This window comes from Panthera uncia, chromosome E1 (genome assembly GCF_023721935.1).
Source record: "Panthera uncia isolate 11264 chromosome E1, Puncia_PCG_1.0, whole genome shotgun sequence".
NCBI lineage: Eukaryota > Metazoa > Chordata > Mammalia > Carnivora > Felidae > Panthera > Panthera uncia.
The window spans coordinates 14,753,523-14,779,295 of record NC_064814.1 but is presented as its reverse complement, the minus strand read 5'-3'; the positions used below and the strand labels follow the sequence as shown (position 1 = coordinate 14,779,295).

At 48.9% G+C, this 25,773-nt stretch overlaps 1 protein-coding gene and 1 long non-coding RNA gene across 8 annotated transcripts in view; one reads left to right on the top strand and one right to left on the bottom strand.

Annotated features, from left to right (window-relative positions):
• MAPT (microtubule associated protein tau) overlaps window positions 1–25,773 on the bottom strand; it is a 95,366-nt gene that overhangs the window by 55,602 nt on the left and 13,991 nt on the right. The gene's annotated exons all lie outside the window — the stretch shown is intronic.
• Window positions 13,361–17,312, top strand: LOC125927351 (uncharacterized). Its single transcript, XR_007459309.1, has 2 exons — window positions 13,361–13,926; window positions 16,914–17,312. It is a non-coding gene; the product is annotated as an uncharacterized LOC125927351 (long non-coding RNA).

The window sequence follows — 25,773 nt, the reverse complement described above, 5'->3', positions numbered from 1 at the left end:
ACAACAAAAATAACACACACACACACACTCACACACACACACACACACACACACACACACATATATGCATACAAGAAGTCCTAAAGGCTATGTGCTGAACAGAGGTCTTCTCTGGAAAGGGAAGTGGAATTAGGGAGACTTTCTCTCATTGGTCTACATTTGTGTTTTATTTTTTATTTTTTTAACATTTATTTATTTTTGAGAGACAGAGCGTGAGTAGGGGAAGGGCAGAGAGAGAAGGAAACACAGAATCTGAAGCAGGCTCCCAGCTCTGCACTGACAGCAGCGAGCCTGGTGCGCGGCTCAAACCCGCGAACTGTGCGATGGTGACCTGAGCTGAAGTCGGACGCTTAACCGACTGGGCCACCCAGGCACCCCTACATTTGTGTTTTATTATACTGTTTTATAGACGTATATTAGGTTTATAATCTGATAAAAAGCAACAAATACCATCCCATTTTGGCAATGCAAACCATCCTTGTAACAGCCAAGGATTTTCCCACAGTGCACTTCTCCTTCGATTCAAATATCACGAATTGCCTGCAGCCACGGGCAAGGCTGGAAGGATGAGGTAGCCAAGACACTTAACATTGATTCTAGGCATCGGGGCCACTTTGTGATCGATCATGGAGACAGAGGCTGTTGAGGGTGACATGTGCATGTGGGGCTCTGACTTGAGGCCGTAGAAGCATCACCAAAGGCGCCTGACAGGGGTGAAGGCCTATGGGGCCAGTGGGGACCCCTGGATGGGAAAGGCTAATCAATGCTGGGAGGAAGGTAATGAGACCAAGAGGTCAGGCTTGCTAACAGCTGATGTGTAGTCTTTCAGGGACACTTTTTTTTTTTAATGTTTATTTATTTTTGAGAGAGAGAGAGAGAGAGAGAGAGAGAGAGAGAATCCCAAGCAGGCAAGCAGGCTCTGAGCTGTCAGCACAGAGCCTGACACGGGACTCAAACCCACGAACTGTGAGATCATGACCTGAGCCAAAGTCAGACACGTAACCGACTAAGCCACCCAGGCGCCCCTGAGGTACGCACTTAATGCGTATGACTCCATGTTATCAGCGTGAAGCAAGAAAGAAGTACAAAAAACTTAGACACATAATGGGAAATAAATTCTACATGGAAAATGAGGAATCACCATACCTTGGGGGTGTAAGCCAAGGGGAGACCCTGAACGCCTGTTGGTCATAAGCGGGAGGCATTCATGTGACTCAGTGCTGTCTCCCCGGCCTGTATCTGAGCTGCTGTTGGGTCTTCCCAGGGTCTCAGGAATTACCATCAGCATCAACATCTTAAAGGAATACCGTAAACCACTGAATTGTAACTTTCAATAGGCAAATTTTATGGTCTGTGAGTTATTATCTTAATAAAGATGTTTTTAAAACATTGCAAAAGAGGCTCGAAGTTAAGCTTATTTTCTTTTCCTAAATCGAAAAATACAGATGCCCTTCTGCTGTGGGCGGGGAGTTGGAGCCCTGGGCCTGAACGGCTCGAAAGTGGTTCACTCCGAGGACCGTCTGAGATTAAGACGCTTGCACACAAACCTCTTCTCTTCTGGGCAATCTGGCTTTGGCTCAGATCCAACCCCCGGGGCAAGTTTTTCTGTGATAAAACAAACCACAGAGATGGCTTTGCAATGTTTGTACCATCTCAGAAGCTTTCACTTCTTCTGTGGGAAGAGCAGAGGTCCTGGCCTTGGTCGGAGCAGGGGTTGTCGCTCCCCACAGTGCAGAGGGGGGGCCCAGGAAAAAAACGCTGGGCCACAGGGCACCGCCCCAGGTGGGTGGGCCAGCAGGGCGTGGCAGGTGAAGACACCTTAGCGGGGGAGGCGCAAGGTCACATCCATTAAAACACAGAACTGGCTACGCGCAGGGAAAGGAGGGAAAATGGATGGGAAGAAACAGACTGCTCACCCGGAAGGCTGTTTTGCCACAGAGATGGGCCTGTCAGAGGCCCTCCGAGCCAGCAGGCCCGGGCTGTATTCACCATTTTGTCCTCCCAAAGCTCAGGGTGTGCAGATGCCGACAGAGGCAGGGATCGCTGGGGAGGGGCTCGTGCACGCACGTGCACGTACACACACACACACACACACACACACGTCCGATGTCTTGGGGAAGGGGAAACACCACGACGCCCTCACTTCTGAAGCCTTCACCACACATGTCCCTGACCCCACGTCTGTGGGATTAAGCTGGAAACCTCCACGTTCCTGAGACACAGGTAGGGATCCTATGACCTCCCTCCACTCCACATTTGGTCCAGCATTCACCGTCATACTTGTCCCCTCATACTCTAATTGTACCCTGTTAGACTCCCCATTAGAGGTTCTCTGAGGGTGGAGACTCCTGCACTTGTCTTTTTAAACCACGGTAAACAGCTCAGTTCTTAGTGCGGTGCTCGGTATACGGGCTAGGTGCTCCACGTACCTTCACAGACTGACGAAGGAAAGAATGCACACTGAAAGCCACAAGGCACACTTTGTCAAACGGCATGTGCCGCCCTCACCACGCCACTCTCTCTCATGTCCGGGCCTTTGTGCGTGCTCGTCTCCCAGCCAGGAAAGCCTTCTACTTGCCCTCCCCTGCGTCTGGCTAACTCCCACTCAAGCTCTAGAAGCCCTTCCTGGCTCCGCCAGACGCCCTCAAGTGTGCCCCAGTAAACGCCTGTTGCACGGTGTTGTGATTCTCTGGTTATTTGGCACTGGTCCAGGAGGGTTAATGCCCTGAGGGTGGGAGGGCTGTGCCACCTTCTTCACCACTGTGGCTTCAGCGCCTGGCCCACACCCGGCCCAAAGAAGGTCCTCACTAAACTGGAGAACCAATGAGTGTGTGGGGCAGGGAGATGGGTTTTGGTGGGATGGAGGGGGGAGATGGGGCAACACGAACTGCTTCCCAACCTCACAGCTCATGCTGTCTTGCAAATCTGACAGCCAGCCTGTTCCCTCGTACGGGCCACCCAGCCCCCTAACAGCCGTACCTCTGACAGCCCCCAGGAGAGAATGTTCCCCTGTGATCGTGATTGGGGAAGGAACTCAAAATCTCCCCACCCCTTTGTAAACCTCAAGTGACCAAAATGAATGGGATATAACTGCTATGTCAGCTGGGTGTCGGGCTTAACCAGGAATGACCTTAAGTTTGTCATCGTTGTCATCAAGGTCTCTTATTTTTGTTCCTTCTCCCCCTCCCCCCAAAGCAGACCTTGTTCTCCAGGCATTTGTCTGGGAGCCCCTGCTTGGCCAGGACAGATTCATATAATTCTGGGTTCTCAAGCTTGGAATGGACCTTAAAAAAGAGGCCCTCGGGACACCTGGGTGGTTCAGTCGGTTAAGCGGCCGACTTCGGCTCAGGTCATGATCTCAGGGTTCGTGAGTTCAAGTCCACGTCGGGCTCTGTGCTGACAGCTCGGAGCCTGGAGCCTGCTTCCGATTCTGTGTCTCCCCCTCTCTGCCCCTCCCTAGCTGGCACTCTGTCTCTGTCTCTCTAAAAAATAAATAAATGTTAAAGAAAAATTTAAAAAAGAAAGGAAGGAAGGAAGAAGGAAAGAAAGAAAGAGCCCCTCTATGGCACAGAGAGGTGAAGTGACTTGCCCAAGGTCACACAGCTAGTCAGCACTGAAGCCAGGATACAAACCTAAGTCAGGGGGACATTTCAATGAGGATACCCCAAGTAAGGCAGAAAACCACTGTTTTCCATAACATCAAACCCATGTGTTTGATACTACAGGTCAGATGCTATTCTGTTTACTTAAAAAATACCACGTCTTTGCTATACAGGCTATCTTTGCCCATGTCATAGATTTTACTTTTCACTGTTCTCTTTGAATCCCCGTCACAATTCTAGGACATCAATCTGTGTTTCCTGTCGGGGAGGAGAGAGATGATCTGATTCCTTCAGGCTATACCAACAACGAACGAAAATACGACAAAGTAAGTTCACTGCGTACAGATCACTGAATGTGCTTCTTTTTACTGAAGAGAAATAAGGACATCAGAATCCGAAATATGCTCAGAGGGAACATGTCATGTTAAGAGAAGCTGTCACCAATGCAGGCCATGCATGAAGTCCACAGCTCTTCTCACATGTGGCCCTGGGGACATTTTGGGAGTAGATGCTCTGTCACTGGGTGCCTGGGGGCTCAGGATGAAGCCACATCATATGATTATCTAAGAACTTGTCACCCTGTCACCCACAGTTCTCAGTTCAAGAGAAAGAGCAGAGTAATTAGAAACCACGTAGAAGACTGTTTACGATTAAACAGCTCTGTGATTTCCTTTTCATTCTTGTGGCTTATTGTGTGGACAGCATTTTCCAGGGAGCCATGAAATGTGCACTTGTAAGTAATATCCAAGGGATCAAGAGTGTCTAAACACCTGAAGCCAGTGATTAAAGGCTTCTTTTAGGTGAAAAAAATATAAAATTAGTTAAGATGCTGTAACAGGATACAAACGGAACTGATTTTACTTAGAAAAACCTCGTTAAAAGAAAAAGTACAATGTGACCAAAGGTATTATCAAGTATAATTTGGATTATTTGTACCCTAATTTAGATACTTATCCCTAGGGGCACCTGGGTGGCTCAGTCAGTTAAGCCACCAACTCCAACCCTGACCAACTTCGGCTCAGGTCACGATCTCGAGGTTCATGGGTTCGAGCCCTGCATCGGCTCTGTGCTGACAGCTCAGAGCCTGGAGCCTGCTTCGGATTCTGTGTCTCCTTCTCTCTCTCTGCCCCTCCTCTGCTCTCTCTCTCTCTCAAAAATAAATAAACATTAAAAAAACTAAAAAAAAAAAAGATACTTATCCCACGTCTTCCAGATCTGGTTTGAAAAGATTAATTATTAAATCTTTTTCTCTTAGGTAAAATTATGCATTTGCCTTTAGTTAATGTGGTAGGCAATAATGGCCTCTCAAAGATGTTCAATGTCCTAATCCCCGGAACCTACGAATCTGTTAATTTTACGTGGCAAAAGGGAAGTAAGAAGGTAGATGGAATTAAGATTGTTGCCCAGCTGAGCTTAAAATAGAGCGCTGATCCTAGATTATCTGGGTGGGCCCAGTGTAATCGCAAGGGTCCTTCCACGTGGGAGATGGAGGGAGGAGAGTCGGCGTCAGAGTGATGTGACATGAGAAAGACTCAGCTGGTCGTCACCAGCTTTGAAGATGGATGGGGCCATGAGCCAAGAAATGTAAACAGCTCCAGGAGCTGGGAAAGGCAAGAAAGCAAACCTCCCCTAGATTCTCCAGAAAGGTGTGCAGTGCCGTCAACACCTTGATTTTAGCCCAGTGAGAGCTGCGTCAGACTTCTGACCTCCAGAACCGTCAGATAAACGTCTGTGTTGGTTTAAGGCACTACGTTGGTAGCAGTCAGTTACCCGAGCAAACAGACAAGTAAGTCTGCTCACTCATATGGACTGGTACTTTAACGACAACTGGATTTGGGGGAAAGGAAGGAAAGAAATGGACTGGGACAGCCCATCTGCCATGTGCCAGCATCATGGGAGACCCTGAAGTACGTGCCACACTCAGTCTCCCCCACCCTCCAGTGAGGTAGGTATTAACAGCGCCATTGTTGACGGCTCTGAATCTCCAAGAGGTTAAGGCGCTTGTCTGAGGCTCCCCCTGCTACAGTGGCAAAGCCTGGGTGTGAACAAGTCTGCTTGCCTCCAAATCAGTTTCTATTCGACGGCATGGCCTTCCTCCACTCAAGCTTAATGATGCAAAAAGCCCACAGGGCTTGCTCTGTCCCACTGAGCACCAGGAGAACCCCAGAATGGTGGCTCTCCACCTGCCCTGCCGGGCCCCCTCCTCCCTTCTCTCCCATATGCCAGCAGGGTTGGGGAGCAGGCCAGAGGTGCAAGAGAGCTCCTCCCCACAGCTCTGGCCCTTCTATGGCCCCAGCCTCTGGACCATCCATTGGAGGGGCCACAAACAAAGTAGTACATTGCCTCTTGGTCTGTGGCGGAGGAAGGAAATAAATCAGGCGGGGAGTCTGACCCAGGAACTGCACTGATGACGGCTAACCAATGTGCTCTCATACCCCGTATGTATCTGCAGACTAGGAGTGGGCCCTTGCAGGAGGAGGGATCTTTTCCCACTGTGGATGGTGAGATGTATGGAAGAGACCTCTTCTCCCAGGTGGGAGGAAATGGGGTGGGAGTCACCCCTCCGGGCTTCTCACACTGATTGCCACACAGCCCAGGCTTGCATATTCTGTGTGCTGAAATGGCACTCATGGCTCTCACAGCGTTCTGGGTGTTCCGCGAACACACCTGGGCTTAGTTCAAAACAGGAGTCTGCTTTGGGAGCTGTCCAGATGTGGGTAGCTAATGATGTGATGGGGGGGAGGGCCTTTTCCTAATCAAAGGATAGAATCCTGTTAATTAAGAGTAATGCTTTGTGCTTAAAAGGCGCAAGTTCAGACCCACCCGTTAGTCTCTTCGGTTAAGATCACTTTTAAATCAAAGCAGCCACACTGAGGTTGTAGGAAGCCTCTATTATTAACAGGCAGAGAGAAATGGGCTCCTAAGTGAGAGGCTCGCCAGTCACCGCACCGTGGAGGGAGGCTTGGGGGCTGATTGAGGCATGTCAGCTGTGTACTGAAGTTTATAGCAGCTTTCTGTGCACACATGCATTACTGATGCTGTGCTTAGAGGCTGTATGTGTGTGTGGTGGGGTACCATGCCCATGCCTGTGCACACATGCCCTCCATTACTGAAGGCAGCCCCAGGATACCTTATGGGCAGCAGAATAGGCCAGGCAGGGAGAGGATGATATAAACAGGACAGAGCAACCCCGGTGGCCTGGCCTTGGCTGAGCAGCTGGGGGGACTGCAGGGACTAGGTCAGCGAGCAGATTATGGGGAAGGCACGTACCAGCCCCCACCAGAGACCCAGAAAAAGGAGCAGATGTGGTTCCTGCCCTTTGGTGTATTCAGTCTGGCCAAGGAGAAACATATACGAATACTAAACGACACAGGGATAGTTTCAGAGCAAAGCGACCCCATGGGCAACTCCATTCTCGGAATGCTGCCTACCACGTGCAGAGGCTCCAGGCTGGACAAAGGGATGGACGGCGTGCTCCCTGCTCTCTCAGATGTGGTTTGGGAGGGAAGGCAAAAAGATAACCACAGTCTCAGACCAGAAGAGAGAAGGCAGATTGGCTTGTCCCCCAAGAGTCTGATTCTGTGAGCTAAGTATGGCGAACTTGGGCTAAGACTAGAAAGGAGAGCAGGCCCAGAGCAACAAACCCCTTCTTCTTGGCTGGAGACGGTGGTGACAGGGTCATTATCAGGCAAAGGGATCATCTCCAGGCAAAGGGGCACCTCTGGTCAAGAGGGTGATGGTTGAGAGGCAAGACGTTTTGGAGAAGCCCAGATCAGAGAGACTTAAGGCCAGGCACCAGCTAAAGGCCCCGAGCCAACACCCAGGAGAACAGTTCCCTGTGCAGCCAGAGCAGCCAACAAGCTCTCTCTGTGACGGTCCTGTTTGCTGGAAATTAACAAAGAATGAAGAGCGTTCTTCCTGCAGGTTTGGTTCCGGGGCTCGTAGTGGAGCTGCTAATTCTTGCAGAGTGCAAATTCCTGCACTGCCTGAGTTCCGGGGGGTAAGTAAACTGGCTCTGGCCGTGTGCCCACCTCTGACCCCCTTTCAAGAGTGATCCTTGAACCAGAAGCAGTGGCAGGTTACATAATTAAGCTTGAAGAGGTCCTGGCCAGAGCTTCCTCATTAGAAAAGGTTGCAGCAGCATAAAGCCTTGCGAGGGAAAGGAGGGCTTGGGGAGGGAAGAAGAGGGGAACAGATGGGGTGGGGACTGAGGGAGGAGGCAGCATCACAGCACCCAGGAGGGGATGCCTGGCATCTCCTGAGGCAATGGAAAGGCCTCTTTGGAGGGATAATTCTCAGTACACCATTAGCTGTCAGAGTCAGCAGACCGACCACAGTCAATTTTCAAATGCCAGTGACAGGCTCCTGGATACAGCAGCCCTCTCCAGAGACGTCTGCCCTAGAAGGCTGTAACTGCAGGCAGTTCCTTCCGCAGTCACTGTCCAGCCAGAGGACAAAAATGTGCATGCTTATCTGAACATAAGTGTTCCCTTTGCTTTTCCCAATTATTAACCCGTGGTTGTTAAACAGCTTGAAGGATCAGAGGTCCTTCTAGGAGGAGAGAAACTCAAAAAGGCGTTCCGCTCAGAGTCCACCTTCTGTCTGGTAAGAAGGTTATTCGACTCTGCAGATGAGGCAACAGAGAAGCTACGCAAGTTGCCCAAAGACACCCAGCTAGTCGACAGCAAAGGAAGACAAGAAATCAGCCTCCTAGAGCAGATGGAGGCACATGGTGCCAGAAAGCAGGTTTCCATTCTCCAGAGAACTGATGACTTTACAACAGCGTGGTCACATGCTCAAGTCCCTGCCTGCTCATAGGCTGACCAGTCTCTAGCCAATGGCGGTCAGCCAGCAAAAGTCTAGTGACCGAAGCACCAGCAGGGGGCACACTCTCAACCGTATGGCTGATGGTATCGTTTGGGCAACTGTCCAAGAAAAGTGTTCTTTTAAATTAATTTAAAACCCACAGTATAAACTACTCTCGGAAAAGAAGAATAAATTCATGCATCATTTAGATCCAACACACTCCTTTTAAATATTCTAATGACCACTAATGATTGTATTTTAAGGAAACAAACCAATAATGCAAAGTGTAAACCAATAATGACTGAATTTCTGAATTCAGTCAATTGATTGTGAATGGCTGGAGAGATCATTCCTCCTAAGAAAAACCTGCAGGAATGTAGTTCAAACCCATTGCTCACTTCAATCTTCTCAAACCTAACCTGTTCTGGTTTATCCATTCATTTTTTTTTTTAAGGCAGTAAATATAACAGAGCAAAAGTTCCACGAGAAGACATTTTAAGGTGCAGATACACTTGAGAGCACTGGGAGAGGGAACCCTCAAGCCAGAGTGGCTTCTTCCTGTCCAGGAAGAAGGTCAAGGGACCTGGGATCTGGCAAGTGGCCTTATCTTCCCCGAACAAACAAGGCTTTGCCTCAGTTTCCTCAGTCCTAGGAGGACTGTCCGCAAAGTTCTATAATCTCCCTTTGGCTCCACCAGGACAAGGGGCTGGAGTACAATGTGGGGACCAAGGGTGAGGTGGAGAAAGTGGCTGCCACACGGCAAGGTAATAAAGGGGTGGACTGTCTGTACAGAATCCAAAATCAATAATAAAACCGACTAACAGCCAGCCTGGTTTTATGAGTGTCATGTGCCTAGAATCCTAAACGGTATTTGTGCTAAAATACTCCTCCTCAAAAATGTGTTCTTGGTCTCTAAGTTATAAACAATCGGTGTCATTGCTGGTGAGTGTTAATAACACGTATGTAAGGTTTACATTAGCACTTTAAAAAACGTACCCTTTAGGAAACCTGGTTTTCTCCATAGAAGTCACTTGGAGAACTCCCAGGTACATAATTGGCCCCAACATATGTGGAGTTGGCTCCACACGGTTGTTGCAAGAGAAAGTTCTTAACAGTTCAGAATTGTGAGCTTGCTTCGGGCACCATTTGTAGCTTCAGTCTCAGTGAGACAGCACGTTCCTGCATTTAGGAAGTAGGTTGTAAGCGTGAACCAAGGTAGTTTGGCCACCTAGGAGCTCACTTACTTTAATGCTGTCCTTTCGTGGGGCCACATGGAGATTTTTATTTGTGTTTAAAATTTAAAAGAGCGACACTGAGTGTGAACTGCCAAGTGTAATATTTGTGCTTGGTAAGTACAACTTTTACTCACACGTGATATATTTTACTGAGTCTGAATAATATATTTCAAATGGAAATGTCTTCTTTTTTAATTGTTGAGTTATCGTGTTTAAAACTAAAAAAATTAAGCAGTAAAGCAGTACATCCGTGGTATGATTTAGTGGTTGCTAAATTACAGGCAACTTCTGTAGATGTCTCACTTTCATGAAAATTCACTTATTAGTAACTGAACAGCGATTTACATAAATTATCATTATATCAGGCTGCAACCAATAATCAAACTTCCGTAGATATAATAACAGTTTAATAAGTACTTGTGCTTTTTTTCCTATTTTGTACCATAATATTTACTTTTCTTTTTTGTAATTGTGGCATAATTATATGTATGGAGTTCAGTCAGAGAAACATTTTCTTATTTCTGTTTCTTTTCTGGCCATTATTACTATCATTTCATTTCATGGTTATTTCTGAAGATCATTCTGTGATATAAAGGAGGGGAAAGTGAAGTGACAAGGTGCCTAGCAGCTCATACCACCGTTCTGCAAAGTGGCTTGTGATGGGTGAGCAAACCCCTTCCACAATCGGCCAGGCTCAACCATCCACAGATCTGCAAGAGAATGAAGGTTAATTTTTCCCTGAACCACCAATTTCCCTGCTAATGTGCAATACTCCATGTAAAACTCAACGATGTGAAGGTTCATGAAGACTTCTCAGGGCCAGGGATGAGAAACCTGAGCAGGGCCCACAGAGGGTGGTGCTGCATTGGGGTCTGGCCCTTGCCCAGCCCCGAAACCAGAGGCCACCCTCACAGCAGCCAGAGCATGTGCTCCCTGTAGCCATGACCTACTTCCCGGTCTCCCAGCGGGGGAACCGGGCAGGCATGACAAAGCAAAATTAAGCAAATTTGGAGTGGGCTCATGCCAGAAAAGCTTCTAACAGTATTTACCTTTTTCTAGGGACAGGAGGCAGGTGTCCCAAAAAGAGAAAGAGTCTGATCTTGGAAATTAAAAAATTGACCAGAGGGAAATGGAAAGAACACAGGCTTTGAAGATGAAAGACCTGGGTTCAAATTCTGATTCTGCAATTTACTGGCTGTGTGATCTTGGGCAAGCGACTTAACCATTCTGAGCCTCAGTTTCCTCATTTGTAATGTGAGTCTATAACCCCACCTTTAAAGGCTGTGCTGAGATGAAGCAAAATTGTGTCTGTCTTCTGATACCTGAGACCATCTCAGCTCTCCTACGTAGTTTTCAACAATGACATAAAATACTCTCCAGGGACAGAGCCAAAACCTCATGGGGCTTAGGCGCCCCTCTGCCTGCCCTGCCTCAGGGCTGCCTTGGTGGTCAGGCACAAGGATTTCTCTATGCAGAGTACGCCACACTTTTTCCAGAAAGGAACTTAGCTTGCCAGAGGGTGGACAGCTTGCCAGCAGGGGCTGGGCACCCATTACCAGTTCCCCTGGGAGTGTGTGCTTCAGAGATCTGTAGCAGCCAACATTGGCCAGGTATTCCTGACATTTAAATAAACACGTGCAGGGTGCCTGGGTGGCTCAGTCAGTTGGGCGTCTGACTCTTGATTTCGGCTCGGGTCACGATCTCACGGTCATGGGATCTAGCCCTACATCAGGCTCCGTGCTGACAGTATGGAACCTGCTTAGGATTCTCTCCCTCTCCCTCTCCCCCACTCATGTTCTCTCTCTCTGAAAATAAAATAAACATAAAAACTTTTTAATAAACACATGCAAACTGTGGGTAGTGAAGAATAAGTCATCCTAACCCCCTGTACTTAGAAGTAAGGGGACCGGATGGCAGGTAGGAGAGAGTAATAAGGAAAGAAGAAAGGCCTAAGCAGTGATTTAAAAAGTAATGGAGATTTTGTTTTTGACTGATGGTGGAGCTAATATTTATTGCAATCCTTTACTGCTTATTTGTGCCCCACTCACCTACAGTAACTTTCCTGGTCTGTACAATGGGTATAATCATACCCTTCCCAGGCACTGAGCCTGCCCCATGTAAGGTGCATAATAAAGCTTGGCTGAAGCGAAATATGAAATTAACATATTGTTACCTAGGAAAATATCTTTCCCATCCTGGTTTTTTTGTTTGTTTTATTTTAGAGAGTGGGGGAAGAGGGGCAAAGGGAGAGAGAATCTTAAATGGGCTCCTCATGGAGCATGGAGCCTGACACGGGGCTCAATCCCATGACTCTGGGATCATAACCTGAGCTGAAATCGAGTCAGATGCTCAACCAACTGAGCAGAGGATTCCCTACAGTGCTTTAAAAATATACCTGCTAATGGCTGGACCCACCCTAGTGATTAGGATTCAACTGGCCTGGGGTAGGGCCTGGGCATCATGTTTTAAAAGCTCCTCAGATGAATCTCATGTGTAGTTAGGTTGGCAACCAGGGTGCAGGTGCTGGGGCCACAGCCCTGAGTGACACAGACACGTCCTTGCCCTTGTGAAGGCACCATTGAGGGAGACAGTGGACAATCAAGTGAGACAAGTGTCACAAGAAAGGCCAGAAGGTCACAGGAGCATAGAAGGGGCACCTGGGTGGCCTGGGGGGTGGGAGAAAACTTCCCTGAGGAAGCGATGCATATGCAGAGGCCTGAGGGATACGGGTAACTTAGCAAGGTGAAGAGAGTGCCAGGGAAGAACATTCCACACAGAGGGGAGACGAGATGCAAAGGCCCCAAGGCAGGAGGCTGCAGAAAATTTTCAATTACCTAAAAGATGACCCATAAGGCTGGAAGATGAGGGAAGCAGTGGCGCCTAATGTGTGAAGCTACTGGAATTTGGGACTTGTTTGTCACTGCAGCATCATCCTGGCCTTGCTGACTGATACAGCAGTTATAACAGAAAGACAGAGGGCCAAGTCCAGCCTGGATTCAGCTAGGAGGGTGGGCACGTTGGGAGAATGTGGAGGTGCCAACCGTGTTGAGGATGCTTTAAGAACAATCTGGCTGGAAGAGGAGGAGCCAGCTAGGATGGCCAGCCAGGCACCCCTGGATAGCAGTATTTTTAAGCCTCTCTATACAGCCTGCCAAACTGCCTCCTGCCACTAGCATCGTATGGGGGCAGACCTGAGTAAATGCTATCTCTGAAGGGTCCGCAAGCAGAGGGAGGTGCGGCCCTGGAGGGGAGGATCCCCACCTCTCAGAGCTTCTCGTTCTGCCTGGCCCACGGCAGGCACTGAAATGGTCACTGCATGCATAAACAAATCTACAAACATGTATGTCTGCACTCCTATCACATGTTCAACACAAGGGACAAGGAGAGGGAAGGAAAAGAAAAAGCAAGGCATCATGGGATGAAAGGCACTAATGGGGTGTGCAGGAGTCACAATTAAATTCGCCCACATACAACGCAGCAAGTTTTCTTAGGAAAATCTGACCCCCTCTTGCACTGAGGTCTGGAGATCGGCCTCCTCTGCAGGCCAGTCTCGATCTGATTCAATTCCAAAATCCAGGCAGCTAGGAAGATGCAGGGGGGACACTGGGTGTGTTATGAAGTGCCGGTCCCCAAGTGTTGCCCAGGGAAGGGCGGCAACATTACCTAAGGAAACAGGGAGGGCTCTCGCAGCTGCTTCTCTGCCCAGGAGCCGGTGGACAAACAGCGGACCTCTGCCACAGAGATGAAGGCAGTTCCCGGGCCCAGCAGTGGGACGTGCTGTCACTCCATTGGGATGATTTTCCCTAAGCGACTCCTGGTTGTTACTTGGATTCTAAACCGGCAGGAGCAGCCCCTACGGGCAGAGATGGGCTGAGCAGGGGCTGCAAGGGGGCTATGGGTGCACAAAGGTCTACAGGCGGGATGGAACTGACGCATCCATCCTGCGGGCCCCAGGGGCTGTGTGACCAGGGATGGAGGGAGGGCATGACGTCACAGTCACCCTGGCAGAAAAGCCAGGTCTGTGAGGTCATGGAGCTCTGGGGCCCTTCTCCCCTGCCTTGGGCACTGTGTTTTGTTTTGTTTTGTTTTTGCTTTTGCTTTTTGGTGTTTTTTGCCTTCAAAGAGGAAGGAATGGATGAACAGGCAAGAGAAGAACAGAGGGGAGGAGGCTGGGAAGCCAGCTCACCACTCTCCCCGTATTTGGGAGTCGATACGCCCTCCTCCACTCCCCGTGACCCTTACTAGTGAGGATGGACTGAGCAAAGGAGCCTTCAGAGTCACAGGTGACTGAAGCTCATGTGGCCCGGTACTGGCATCTGAAGGGGCTTTGGAGATTCCAGACTTTGTGCACTTGATGGGGCCACAGAGGAGGCTATGTCCTGAGGTCACTGTCAAGGACTGGGGCGGGGCGGGGGGGTGTTCTCTCTCCTCTTCCTGCAGATTTGCATAGGCCTGTCTCACACTGGATTTCAAGGCAGACAGGGCTTAGCTGTGAAATGCAAAAAAGGGGACTTGTGAATTCCAGAGAATGTACTGAAGGATCTTTTAAATCCAAACACTCAGCTACCACTTGCTATGTGCAAGTCTCTTTTCTAAGCACATTATAAACCCAAATTCACTTAATTCTTTTCACAGCCCTATGAAGTGGGTATTGTTATTTTTACACCAATTTTATAAATAAGGAAACTCAGGCACAGAGAGGTCGAGCAACCTGCCCAAGCTCATACATACAGCTAGGACATAGCAGGGCTGGGATTTGAACCCAGGCATTCGGCTCGAGTGTGTGCGTAAAAGCTCACTGCCATGTGAGAAGAACTGTAGGACAAGTTGTTTCCCAGAAGTGAGAGTGGAGTTCCACTTCCTCACCGGTTTGTATCATTCAAGAAGAGGACTATTCCTAAAGACTAAAGTGGGTAGGTCAAGGTTCCACGCGGTGGTGACAGTGGCTGAGTCAATGAACAGCTGCGGTTTCCTTAGGTGCTGCAGAGGTGAGAGAAGATTTTAATGAGAAAAACTCAGATTCCCTTTTATGAGAGGAAACCAGAACCACACAGAGCCCTGGAGGTAGGTTGGCCCCCAGCATTCCCTCAGTGCCCATAAGCAAAGCTGCGACAGTCAGACCACATCCAGCTGCCTGTCCCCTGGAGCTGTCTCAAGAGTAAACACTATGGAACTTCTGGGCTAAATCGGCCACAGAGGGGCAATTCTCTCCTGATGGCTCTGGGGACCAGTCCTAGCCTGGTCTGACATCCTGGTGGGGATCCAGTCCCAACATCATTCTCATCTCTGACCCACATTCCCATCCCATGCTCAGTGAAAATCCCTGAGTCATGATAGAGGACAACCAATGCTGGAGAGAAGCCTTCAGGTAACACCTGCTCCAGGCGTCCTCTCTTGTAAGAGAACAGTATGTCAAGACGCCTCAATATAATAACACCTTTACCATACATATAAAACTAATTTATAAAACCCCTGTGTGTGTGTGTGTGTGTGTGTGTGTGTGTGTGTGCGTGTGTTTCTTCCCTAGCCAGACTCAGTTTCTCATGGGCCAGGACTGAGTGGTTCCAAGTAGCCTAGTGCCTGGCACATAGTAGGCCTTCAACTGGACGTGCTGAACGTTTTTAGACTTTTAGACACCTTGGCTGGGAGTTTTGATAAAACGTCCCTTAGTTAAAAGACAGCATCCAACAAGTATCAGATCAATGGAACCCTCAAAGAGCAAAACATAAGGCCTTCGGATCGGGAGGCTGAGTCGTCCAGGGTCAGTCATGATATTGCCCAGAGACAGGACTCGGGAGTATCCGTCAGCAAAAACCATTTGCTGAGGGTCATGGGCTCAGGTGCTTTGGACCTCCTTAAGGGGAATCTTCAGTCCCTGCTCCTCCCTTCCAATAGAATGGCACCAGAATATCCCAAAGTAGACAAAGGGCTGGCCTCTGCCACAGAGATGAAGGCAGTTCCCAGCCCCAGCACTCTGCAGTGGGATCTGCTGTCACTCCTTTGGAAATGACTTTCCATAAGCGACTCCTGGTTGTCACCCCAATTCCAAACTGGCAGGAGCAGGACCATATGATATGCTTCTCCCAAGCTCTCAAAATCCCCATCTCAGGAAGTTCTTCCTGCTGTCTAGCTTGAATCCTTCCAGATACAGTTTAAACCAGACAAACATCCCATGAGTATATTAGTTTTAAATCTTCTAAGTTAGTAACTCACACTTGAAAATGTGACATTCAATTGAAATACAGTTTCTTTTTTGACATTTATTCATTTTTGAGAGATAGAGAGAGCTTGAGTGGGAGAGGGGCAGAGAGAGAGAGAAAGAGAGAGAGAGAATCTGAAGCAGGCTCCAGGCTCTGAGTTGTCAGCACAGAGCCTGAAGAGGGGCTTGAACCCATGAACTGTAAGATCATGACCTGAGCTGAAGTCAGATGCTTAATTGACTGAGCCACCCAGGTGCCCTTCTTCTTCTTCTTCTTCTTCTTCTTCTTCTTCTTCTTCTTTTTGTTAAAGTTGCCAAGAGAGTGGATATTTTTTTCTTTTTAAGATTTTATTTCTAGGTAATCTCCACCCCCAACGTGGGTCTTGAACTCACAATCCGAAGATCAAGAGTCACATGCTCTACTGACTGAGCCAGCCACGTGCCCTGATATCTTCCTCCAGAGTACAATTTCTGATTTATCTTGAGAAGTTGGAATGATCTGGCCATACTGGAGGCGCACTCCCACACGACAGTATCATTGGCTGAGGCCTCCTGAGTGTCACTCCTGTGTGGGCATTTGGTGACCTGCTTCTTGTCTGGGCTCTTCACACCTTGTCCCTCGGGGCACCAAGCAATTCATTGTCAGCCACTTACCTAAGCAATCATGGACCCCCTCTGATTTCCCTCCAAGCCCAGGGACCCTAAGCCAGGCACAGTGCTTCCTCCAAGGTCTTCCGTCCAGAGCGGGTTGCTTTTTTTCGTTTTAATGTTTTTATTTATTTTTGAGAGACAGACAAGAGACAGAGTGCAAGCAGAGGAGGGGCAGAGAAAGAGGGAGACAGAGAATCCGAAGCAGGCTCCAGGCTCTGAGCTGTCAGCACAGAGCCCGACGCGGTCATGACCTGAGCTAAAGTTGGGTGCTTCCCCAACTAAGCCACCCAGGCGCTGCCCAGAGGGGGTTGTTACGGGAAGGAGGGCTGAGTGTCCTGAACTCTCAGAGCTGGCTGGTGTGCACTGACAAGAGTAAGCGGCCTCCATGCTCTGACCCAGCTGACCCAGTTTGTCTTACAGGACACACTCCCAAAACGGATGCCAGGGCATCAGCTCTGGGTCTGGAGAAGAGGACTTTCCTGCAAGGGACACTGGTTGTCCATTCCGGAAGAGAAGACTCCCCACGGCCTGTTCTGCGCTGGCTCTCACCGACTGAGAAGCACTCCAAATTTGTGCCCAAGACTATACGGAGAAGCACGTAAAAGTTCTTGTCCCTGTTCTTTTCATCATAAATCCTACTACAAGGACAACCGAAGGGAAATTATCATACATTTTCATTTAAAAATCTGGGGAGGGGAGGAAAGAGGAAACTCCTTTGCAATCAGATTTTCCCACATTCACATTTATCCCTTATTAACCATTAATGGCTCATTCATCACACTGTAGAACTATTGTGCAAAGATGCATACATTTACCCCATGCCGGCCTTTTTGACGTTCATTATGAATTTAATTAGTATTAAGTACCCACAGTGTGCCAGGTGCTAAACAGCAGATGAGGGGCAGACGCGATGAAGGCTCCGCGTCGCCAGTCAGCTGTCTCTCTAACTGCTGAGGTCTGCAGCTTGCATTCCCTGCAGAGCCGCCCCACTGTCTCAGGACTTCAGATATGTCCTCTGCGGGTTGGTGGGGAGCTGAGGAGTGTGTCTGTGGACTTCCAGGCACTGGGAGGCATTTGCAGGTGACGGGCCCTGTGCAGCCACCCCATACTTTGCCAGAGCACTCCAGTCTGGTGTCCTTGAAGGACAGAGAGGGTCAGGGGGGCAGAGCTGAGCCCCTGAAATCAGGCCCAGTGCTGGAGAGCCAGGCAGGAGGTATACAGCCCGGGGAGAGGAGGCCCCTTGAGGCAGCAATGCTCAGGCTGGAGTGTCCTCCAGGCGGAGGAGGAGGAAGGGGCCACTGTACTGCTGAGCGTCACCCCTAAGGGCTGAGGGACCACGGGAAGGTTACCTAGCCACCCTGAGCCTCAGTTTCCCCCGGTGAAAAAATGGATAGAATCTGCAAATTCAGTGGGGCGATATAGTGATGACTGTTTAGTCATTACTGTTTTTGTTTTGTTGCTACTGTGAACTCCAGCCAGGCGGCTGGTCAACAGCGTCAGGGCACAGGAGAGCACACGGCTTGGGGGAAAGCCCAATCCATCACCGAAACAAACAAAAACAAAAACAAAAACAGGAGGCCTAGGATCTGTACAAAGCATGTGCATTGCAGGTGCATATAGAGCCCAGGAAAAACACTTCCAGCACCTACATTTTCTATCTACAGCCCATCTGGAAGGTTCTCTGGTCTAAGGCATCCAGGTGCCCAGGCTAGCCCACAGAGGCCTAGTAACAGAGTCTATGTCTGCGATAGACCTCAGCAGCTTTGAGCTGCCAGGCCCACCTTGAAACCTTTGAATCTTTCTGAGCTGTGAGCCCACTGACCTCCGCTAGAGCCCAGAAGTGGAGGACAGGGGTAAAGGGAAGGGAAGGGAAGAAACGCGAACAAGGCAGAGTAATTAAGAGTCAGCTCTGGCTAGAACCCACAGGTTCCCACAAGCTCGTCTGTGAGTGTGGCCACAGGAACTAACCCGAGCGGAGCTCTCTACACCGGTCTGAGGAAACCTCCAGGGTCCTCCGCAGGGTAGGGGCAGGTGAGGGGCCAGGATGAGGGGCTCTGGCCTCAGCAGGGGTGAGGGTGCATTGGGAGGAGGGCAGCAGGGGCAGCCCTTTCCTCCAGTTCCACCTTGCCCGGGTGGAGGGGAGCGTGGCTGGGGTGAGGGTGGAGAGGTGATGACAGGCAGGGCTGGAGAGGTCAGCACCGCTGGAAGGTGGACAGAGCAGCAAAGACTCAAAAACACCAGAAGAGTGGAAAATGGAGTCACTGAGGTGAATTTTTTCAAAAATTTTCAAAAATTTTTTCAAAATATTTCTTTTTGATTATAAAAGTAATTCATGCTGCCGTTGGAAGTTTTGATAATGAGAATCATTACTAATATGATAAATTTTTAGCCACACACACACACACACACACACACACACACACACAAAAGAAATACAGACCTATTGGATTTGGGAAAATATGCAGTGCAGAAGGTAGAAAGTGACAGTCCCTCTGTAACCCATCTTCAGTTCCACAACCTGGCCTCCGAGAGCTTAATAACACAGGGGCATGTTTGCAGATTATCACGGTAGGTGTTCAGGAGTATAACTAAGAGCTGGTCGCTCACTGTGTCCCGTCATTTATATGAATCATTGCCGCTCCTTACCACAGCCCGGAGAGAGAGGAGCTAATATTCCCATTTTTCAGATGTGGAACCAGGCTCAGAGAGGTCAAGCTGCTTACCCAACGTCACACAGCCAGGAGGGGACAGCCAAGCGTCAAGCCTGGTCTGCCCTCCTCCCAGGCGTTCACCCTTGCCACCACACCTCATCTGCAATTCAGGAGGGCGGGAAGAAGTAGGTAAATAAATAGCATCTCATGTCCGTTTCTTGAGTACGACATGGTAACGATAAATGATTGAAACAATACTTGGGGAAAACTGAGCTGCTAAGAATAGGCCAGGCAGGTGCAGGGAGGGCTGACCTTCCAGGAGCCCCCAGAGCAGCTTTTGTGCTAACAGGGGATGCACAGACTTTGGAAATGACAGCAAGGTGGCTCCAGGAGACAGCAAGGGAGCAAATGGCCAAAGTGGACAGAAAAATGAATGAGCCCACTCCACTCGCGGGGCTTACCACGTGGGTGGGCGAAATGGAATGGCGGTTCTGAAGTTCTTGTTCACACCGCAACGTGTCCAACCGCAGTATGCCCACTGCTGGGAAGTGCTTCATCTCCGTGGGCAGAAAAATCTCATTAACCTAATGGATATTTTCCAGCAACAAATGTTGCTTCTGTTATTTAAGCACACCAGAGGGGAAAGCCATTCCACCTGGGACACCCAGGCATCCTCCAGGAATTGTGGACTTTCTCTAGGAAAATTAGCAGGCGTTTTTAAGCAGGGTGTATGCTTCTCCTTTCAAAAGGAGTAAACCCAGTTCAGCCTGGCTGCTGTAGCGAAAGGTGACGCCCACGACTGGCCAGGTGGGTCTGAGAGTCCCCCTCTGGCACTCCAGCCATTGCCGGGGAAGCCACGTGGAGCCTGGGAGGGGATGTGCAAGGGGAGGAAGGAGACCTGTGCTAGCTGAGATTTGCCATGGACGTGCTGTGTGGCTCTGGGGAGGTCACTTTCCCTCTTTAGGCTGTTACCTCATTTCTCAAGTGGCTCTGGCTTCTGTTAAAATGCCAAACTCGTGGGCCTTAACACCTTGCACTGGCACCTCTGTGGATTTTTCTCAGTATAACCTCAGAGAGCAGGAGAGGTGTGGGGGGAAAGGTCCCTTGAGAAGGAAAAAAGGAACTGAAGGGAAAGTGGTGATCCATTCTAAGGATGTCACACATCTGGGGCACCTCCCAACACTTCCACCTGCTGGCCCCTTCTTTGTCCTCCCTCCATGCCCCCCCCCCATCTCATCGTCAACAGAGGCCACAAGCCACCATCATGAGAGCACTGGGTGACTCTGTCAGGAAGGCAGCAGGGGAGGTCTGGGCAGTGGCTAGTTGCTGGGGCCAGGTGGCCCCTGGGGGTCCTTCCACCTCCACGTTCTGAGAGTTCAGGGTCCTATAGGCCAAGCAGAGTGACCCTTAACTAACAAACAGTGGGAGATGCTCAGGGCCGGGGGGCACGAACTTCTAGCCGTGGCCGTGCCTGTCAGCATCTCTGGAGAGAGCCAACGGGCAACACGATAATTAAAACTGAAATGAGGCCCTCTGAGGATTGGAAGGTCTCTGAGAATTGCTCTGTTGTACCCGAAAGAGGAGACTAGAAGTGTCTTTCTGCTTCTCTGGGTGCAGGAGACCCCAAAGAGCAGGGTCTCGGGGCCACATTCTACGTCCTTCGAGGAACATGGGGGATTCTGGAGGGACACTGGCAAGGCCTTGGAGCAGAGTGTGGAGCTGCTCACGAAAGTTACTCCACGGGAGACAGGCCGCGGTGCCAGGTCCCCTGAGGCAGGGCTGCGGCCAGAAAGCCCCTCACCTTTGTCCCCACTGCTGAGGTTCTAGAATGGCAGCTTCTGTTTTTTTCCCCCCTTCCAAACGGTAAGTGCCACCCGGCTAGCAGTGGGAGGATGAGGTCATTTGTGTGAAAGCAAGAAGATAGAAAACAGCACTGAAGTTGTTTTTGATATAAAAGGATTGGGCACGAAAATTGTAAAGTGGTGCATCATCCAGCCTCGCCCCAGAGAACTCATCCATGGGCGGCTCACCTGGAACGCAGGCTACCAGGCACTCTGGGGACCAGGGTGGCTCGTGGGGCTAGTTTGGGTTGTCCCAAAGCACAACAAGGCTTGGGCACTGAAATAACACGGTAGCTCACCTCCCCTGTCCTCCTGCCCCATCCACCTCTATCTCAAGGGAGTGCTCCAGCAGGTGCTCTGTGTGTTCAATTACACACTTCAGATATGCTGCACACACACACACACACCCCACAGTGTGTGTGCTCCTGGTAAGTCGGATTCCTGTAACTCATCCGGAAGGCCCTTCGTCGAAGACAATGATGTGCCCAGGCTAGCCTACAAATGTCACAGAGGTTCCATCTCTCTGAAATTAGAGGATGAAGAGTTTTTCCACCAGGGATGTCATGCCTGTCAGCTTCCCCTGGGGGGGCCTTTGAAAGAACCCTCCTTCCAGATATTTTCATCCGTCTGAAGTGAGCATATATATGAGCCTGAGCATATCTATGAATTTAGCTTAAAAAAAAATACACACGATGTAAAACATCAACAGTTGAAAAGAGTTCAGAGTGAGTGACAATGACGTTCCCTGCCAGCACCCACAATCTCTCTCCCCAGAGGCTACATCGAAACCTGATTTTCATTTTCCTCCCAGCCAGGCTCCACATACACGGCCTCATTGACAGGCATCCTCCCTCTTTTTTATTCAAGCGGGAACACAGGACAGCTCCTCCTTGTCGACCACAGCAGTGCATTTCGGGCGGATGGGGGGGACCACACTTTAATTAACCAGTTCCATATCCATTATTTCCAGACTTTTGCATAACAGACGGCTCCCCAGTGCATCCTCCCACAGATGCCTTTGCTCACATACCGAGGATAAATTCTTAGAAGTGGCAATGCTCTGTCAAAGGGCATCTGATGGATCAGCCACATTTCTCTCCAGAGGAGGTGACAGCATACGCCAGCCAGCTGCAGGGTTACCTCCCCTCCAGATCTCTGCTACCTGATCCACGGGACAGTGGCATCTCTCTGTGGCTTTATCAGCGGTCCTTTATAATTGGTGAAGTCGAGCATCTTTTCAGTCCCCACCCTTTTTTTTTTTTTCTTGCTTTTTTCCTGTAAACTATCTGTTTTTCTCTTTTCCCAGGCTTGGTATTTTGGTAAGATGTCTGGGGCAATTCTGAGGTGTCCCAGGACCCCCTGCCTGTTCTGGATGACCCAAGGTCCCTTAAAGCTCTAACAACGTGGATTCTGCGAGCAGGATTCACAACCCGAGGGCCCGGGGACCGCCCGGGTTCTGCGTGGGCCCCGCCACCCCGCAGGAAGGGTGCGGGACTCCCAGGGGCAGCTCAGGTATCAGAAACGTGCCGTGGAATCACCCGAGCTCGGGTGTTATCAATATTTCACGGGATTTATCTGGCAGGATTCATCAGGTATTGGATCAATTCATGTCCTACCCCTCTGCCCTCACACAGAGCTGCTGCTTTATAGGAAGTTGCTCAAGTGACTGTTGAAAGAATAAATCATTAACACCTGTCTAATTGCCCCCCTTTTTTGTCCAGAGTAAAGTTCAAACGGGTTCAGTGGAACTGTGTTCACAAATGCTCACAAAGACTCCTAGTGTAAGGATGTCCACTTCCTGAGAGCCTCAACCAGCTTCCCTGCAAATTACTAAAGCCCCTTTCTTTGGCCCTGGCAATCAGGGTTGCCAGATAAAATAGAGGGCAACCAGCTAAATCTGAACTTTGGATAAACAACAACTGTTTAAATGTAAGTATGTCCCAAAGACTGCGTGGGACATACTTTGTGTGTGAGTTTTCTGGGGCCACTGCAATAAATTGCAGACTGAGTGGCTTAAAGCAATAGGTATTTATTCTGTCACTGTTGTGGAGGCCAGAGTTCCAAAATCAGATCATTGGGACAAAACCATGGTGTTGGCAAGAAGTTCTAGGAGAACATCCTTTGTTTCCCTCTTCCGACTTCTGATGGCTGCTGCGATCGACATCACTCCACGTCGCTCCAACCTGTGCCTCCATCATCAATCACGGGGTCTTCTCGTCTCCCTGCCTCCTTCTTGTAAGGACACTGCATTTACCACCCGCCCAGACAATGCAGTAGAATCTCTCCTCAAGATCCCTCACTGAATGACATCTGCAAAGATCCTTTTTGCCAAATAAGGTCATAGTCACAGGTTCTGGGAATTAGGATCCGATATCCTTGGGGAGCATTTATGTAGCCCATCACACTTATACTAAAAAAAAACACACACAAAAACTGTTGTTTATCTGAAGTCCAAATTTAACCAGGCATCCAGGGTTTTAATTCGCTAATTCTGACAGCCCTCCCTGGGCCTGAGCCTCTCCCCAGGAGGCAGGGACTTAAGCCGCTCACCTTTACCTGCTCACCACCCCTCCCAGTATGAGCTTAGGGACCAGGCCTCACACCCAGTCCTGCCCATCAACATCTTTGGTCTTTGAAGCAGGGCTCATTCTGGTTTTCGGGAGAATCTTAAGGCTTAGACCAATACAAAGTCTTAGCTTTTTAAAAGATTCTGGCAAGTAGTGTACATATTTCCCCTTCTAACACTCAAAATGCTGACCTGCACCCCTCCCCACTCCAGGTCATTTGTGTGAAAGCATTAAGAGAAAAAATAGTGTTGGAATTGTTTTGTTGTTGTTAAAGATTTAATTTTTAGGTAATCTCTACACCCAACGGGGGGCTCGAACTCACAACCCCAAGATCAAGAATTGCACACTCCTGGGTTAAATGAGTGATGGGGATTAAGGAGGGCACTTGTGATGAGCACTGGGTGTTGTATGTAAGTGATGAATCACTAAATTCTATTCCGGAAACTAATATTACACTATATATTAATTAACCGCAATTTAAATAAAAACATGAAAACTACCAAAAAAAAAAAAAAAGAGTTGCATGCTCCACCAACTGAGCCAGCCAGGTGCCCCAGAATTGTTTTGATATAAAATGATTGGGTATTAAAATCATAAAGTGGTACATCACTCACAAATATATGAGTTACATACCTGCAAGTCTCTTTAAGAAAGGCCTTAAGTTTTGGGGTGCCTGGGTGACTCAGTCGGTTAAGCATCAGACTCTTGGTTTCAGCTCAGGTCATGATCTCACGGTTTTGTGAGTTCAAGCCCCGCATCGGGCTCTGTGCTGACAGTACGGAGCCTGCTTGGGCTTCTCTCCTTCCCTCTGTCTCTGCCCCTCCCTCGCTTGCTCTTTCTCTCTCTCAAAATAAATAAATAAACTTAAAAAATATTCAAAAAATAAAAGAAAGGCCTTAGGTTTTCATCAGTACTGAATTCACTCCCTCATCCATTCGTTCATTCACCAAACAATTACCGAGCCTTTATTCTCTGCCATGTGCACAGAATTCATGTGCTAGGCACTGAGGATACAAAGATGAACAAAACATTGGCCAACAGACGGATGTGTTAGGGAGCCTCATTCCCTGGGGGAAGCCCAAAAAAAGTGGAATGAGACAACGTTGTGGAAATTAAACACCAAATAATGGACACTAGTAATGTGAAGGAGGAGGGTTTTAATCAATTTGCTTTGAAACTAGTCGTATAGAGAGAAACCCCATTAATTTACTAATTACCTTTAAATTCTAGCAACCACTTTTAGCCTTTAGTTATGAAAAAAAACTTGTATTACAGGATGTGTTACTTAGGCAGGTCTGTGTTAATTAACACCGTGGAGGTTTTCCCCTCTTTCCGGGTCTTCTGCATCCCTGGAAATGTGGGTGATGACCACAAAGCAAACCATCAGGGCATCCCTACCAGTTTGACCCAGAGCGGGGTTACTTGGACCTTCATCTTCTCCCTTCACCTGCACTGCTCCTTGCTCCCCACTGCTGGGGTGCAGGGAGCACTTTTGGGGGGACACAAATTATGACCACACACCAAACATATCTTATGCCGAATAGACTTTTTTTTTTTAAGAAGGAAAAGCCATCTTTTCATTTATTTATCATAATGTACAAATACTCAGGCTAAAATTCCAGGTCACTGCCATATATATATATATATATATATATATATATATATGTTAATATGTATGTATGTGTGTGTGTGTGTGTGTGTGTGTATATATATATATATATATATATACACACATACATACATATATAAAACTTTTTTTTTTTTTTGTCCTGGGGAGGTGTGTGGGAAGCAGTGAGGTCTCCTCTCCCCTACCCTCTACTCAGGAACCGGCAGTTGGTAGGATCCCTCAGGCTAAAACAATGAGTGGAGAGCCACGGACAGAAAAGCCAGGGGTGAGGTCTGCTCTTGAGAAGCAGAAGTCCTGGGTTCAAATCCCCTGTTGGTCTAAAACTAGCCATGTGATCTGAAGTACCACTTAGCTTTCCTGAACCCCACTTAACCTCCTTGAACCTCAGTTTCATGATTTGTGAAAGGGAAAAGAATTTTTACAGGCTCACATCAAGAACTAAATAAGATCTGGGGCACCTGGGTGGCTCAGTGGTTAAGTGTCCCACTTCAGCTCAGGTCATGATCTCATGGTTCGTGAGTTCGAGCCCCGTGTCGGGTTCTATGCTGACAGCTCGGAGCCTGGAGCCTGCTTCATATTTTATCGTCCTCTCTC